Here is a 3,386-nt window from a genome sequence, read left to right on the forward strand (position 1 = left end):
GGGGACTTAAAGGGCCCCGGGAACGGGGAGCGCACGTGGCCCCCATTGGGGACCCCCCAAAAAAAAACCGGGGACCCCAAAACCTCCTTTGGGGCCCCCCCCAAACCTCCTCGGGGAACCGCAAGCTCCAGCCCAGGGGCTCGGCAGCTTCTCCGCGCACAGCGGGAGCCGCCCCGGCGGCGCTGGGGGAGGTGGGAGCGGGGCGGGCCCGGGAGCATTCCCGGTATTTTATGGAAAACCCCTGGAGCCCGGCTGGAAACGGCGCCGAGCAGGGAAAACAGAGCCGGATTCCTTCAGCCAGCGGGAAGTTGACGCACCAGCCTAAGAATAGCTCGGGCAGGGGCAGCGTGGAAAGTGTTCTCGGAGGTAACCGGGCGCAGGAAAATGGGCAATTCCAGAGAAATTCCAGAGAAATTCCAGAGAAATCCCAGAGAAATCCCAGAGAAATTCCCTGTTTTTTTTTCTCCTGGGGGAAGGCGCTGGGTGGTGGCCCGGTGTCACCGTGTTTGCTCTCTGGTTACATTTCAGCTGCTGATGAAATCGCAGCCGGGAGCGGAGGAGTCTTTGGACCTTCCCATGCTCGGGACCTTTGACTCATAAAAGGCTCCTTCAAAAAAGCGTCGGGAGCAGAAGAGGGAGAGGAAGAGGAGCCGGAGAAGGGAAGAAGGAGGTGTTGGAAGGAGCAGAGCCCGTCCCGGAGCGTGGGCAGCTGCGGGGGGACAGAGGAAGTCGCTGCATGTGGAGTTTTCGGACAGTAAGTCACATGGAATATTGGAATTCCGCGTCTCCGCGTGCTCCGAGGGATAAAAACAAAAGGGAAGGCGAGGGTGGAGCTGCTGGGAGAGTTCCCAGCTTTAAACTTTGATTTTCTCCCGTTCTCCACGCACCAATTTCCTGATTTTTCAGGGGGAAATCGAGCCTTGTTGAGCTGAAAAGCTTTTGAGCGTTCTTTTAAAGTTTTTTCCTGGTTTTTGGTTGTGTTTGAAAGTGGGGCAGAGCAAAGCCAAACCCATCCAACCTGTTGTGTGGAGGCTTCACCCTCCTCCACCACCGCCAGCTCCTTGTTGTCCATTCCCAACCTCAATCCTGATTTTTCCTCCTCTTTTTTTTCCCCCCAACTTCAATCCTTACTTTCCTCCATTCCTAATCTCAATCCTTATTTTTTCTCTTTTATTCTTCCCAACCTCAACATTTATTTTTCTTCTTTTTTCTTCTCCTCCATTCCCAACCTCAATCCTTATTTTTCCTCCTTATTTTCTCTCCATTCCCAACCTCAACCTTTATTTCCCCCTTTTATTTCCCATCTCCAACCCTTATTTCCCTTTTCTTTTTCCCCAAACTCAACCCTTATTCTTCTTCCATTCCCAAACTCAACCCTTATTTCCCCTTTTTTATCCCCCAACCTCAACCCTTATTTTCCCCCAAACTCAACCCCTATTTCCCCCAATTTTTCCCCCAACCTCAACCCTTATTTCCCTCTTTTTTTCCCCCAATCTCAACCCTTATTTTTCCCCAAACTCAACCCCTATTTCCCCCAATTTTTCCCCCAACCTCAACCTTTATATTCCTCCTTTTTTCCCCCATCCTCAACCTTTATTTTCCCTCAACCTCCACCCTTATTTCCCCCATTTTTTACCCCAACCTCCACCTTTATTTCCCCCATTTTCCCTCCAATCTCAACCTTTATTTTCCCCCAACCTCCACCCTTATTTCCCCCAATTTTTCCCAACCTCAACCCATATTTTCCTCCTTTTTTCCCCCAACTTCAACCCTTGTTTTCCCTCTTTTTTCCCCCAATCTCAACCTTTATTTTCCCCCAACCTCCACCCTTATTTCCCCCATTTTCCCCCCAATCTCAACCCTTATTTCCCTCTTTTTTCCCCCCAATCTCAACCCTTATTTCCCCCATTTTCCCCCCAATCTCAACCCTTATTTTCCTCTTTTTTTTCCCAACCTCAACCCTTATTTTTCCCCAACCTCCACCCTTATTTCCCCCAATTTTTCCCAACCTCAACCCATATTTTCCTCCTTTTTTTTCCCAACTTCAACCTTTATTTTCCCTCTTTTTTCCCCCAACCTCCACCCTTATTTCCCCCATTTTCCCCCCNGGGCAGGAATCCCACAGGAATCCGGGTGGGAAGGGGTGAAGGGCAGGAATCCATGTGGGAATGGGAGAACAGGCAGGAATCCCATGTGGAAAGGGATGAAGGGGTAGGAATCCCACAGGAATCCGTGTGGGAAGGGGAGAAGGGGTAGGAATCCTGTGTGGAGCAGGGATGGGCAGGAATCCCGTGTGGATCCATGCAGGAATGGGAGAAGGGCAGGAATCCCACAGGGATCCATGTGGAAAGGGATGAAGGGGTAGGAATTCCTCAGGGATCCATGTGGGAAGGGGTGAAGGGCAGGAATCCTGTGTGGATCCATGTGGGAAGGGGAGAAAGGACAGGGATCCCACACGGAGCAGGGATGGGCAGGAATCCTGTGTGGATCCGTGTGGGGAGGGGGAACGGGTAGGAATCCCTCAGGGATCCATGTGGGAAGAGGTGAAGGGGCAGGAATTTCACAGGGATCCATGTGGGAAGGGGAGAAAGGACAGGGATCCCACATGGAGCAGGGATGGGCAGGAATCCCATGTGGATCCGTGTGGGAAGGAGGAACAGGCAGGAATCCCGTGTGGATCCACGCGGGCAGGGGTGAATGACCTGCACCATGGCTGAACCCTGCTCAGCCGCTGTTTAATCAGGTTACCGGGTTTCAGGCTGGATCAGGGGTCGATGACCCTGGAAGGGAAAGGGGAGGACGGGGCCTGATGCCAGCAGCGCTTTTCCACCTCTTTCCCTACGGATCCAGCGGGAGATCCTGGCCTGGAGCAGGATCTTCCCCTCAGGGTGGGCAGCACCCCCAAGTCTCCCTCACGGGTGTCCCCAAAGGCCCCGCGGGGACGGGGGACGTTCCCCACCATCGCCATCCCCAAGGCCTGTGGCGGCCCTGGGTGGGCCCCGGGCTGCTCCAGAGGGAAACAAGGCTGAGGAGGCACCTCAGAAGCGCTTCCCGGCCTCCTCAGAGCCCGCCCGGGGCTGCGGGGTCAGCGGGGCGATGGCGGCCCCGCCGTGGCGGCCTCACCCCACTGCGGGCCCGGGGCGCCCGTTGCCGTGGCAACCGCTGCGGAGTGAAGGGGCGGTGCCGCCGCCCTGCAGCGATTGGTGCGCGCTGCTGCCACTCAAGCGCGCGGATCCTACGCGTCGTTTCATTGGTTCGCGGTGCCGTCACTCAGGGAAGGCTTTGCGAGCCATAGGGCTGCAGTGCTGTCAATCAACACCACAGCCGGGAGAGCCGCGCTCCTCCGCTTCTCATTTCCCATTGGCTCAGCCGCGCCGAGCGCGAGG

At 55.2% G+C, this 3,386-nt stretch overlaps 1 protein-coding gene across 2 annotated transcripts in view; it reads left to right on the forward strand.

Moving 5' to 3' along the window:
- Positions 1-13: 13 nt before the first annotated feature.
- Positions 14-3,386, forward strand: part of NFE2L1 (nuclear factor, erythroid 2 like 1) — an 18,659-nt gene continuing 15,286 nt past the window's right edge. The window contains exons 1-2 of one of the 2 annotated variants that reach the window (XM_015616475.3): positions 14-366; positions 529-754. The gene's annotated coding sequence lies outside the window, so the exon portion shown is untranslated. The remainder of the gene's footprint in view (positions 367-528; positions 755-3,386) is intronic. The other variant, XM_015616474.3, reaches the window with a different exon arrangement.

This window comes from Parus major, unplaced genomic scaffold, assembly GCF_001522545.3.
Source record: "Parus major isolate Abel unplaced genomic scaffold, Parus_major1.1 Scaffold449, whole genome shotgun sequence".
In the NCBI taxonomy this organism is placed as follows: Eukaryota; Metazoa; Chordata; class Aves; order Passeriformes; family Paridae; genus Parus; species Parus major.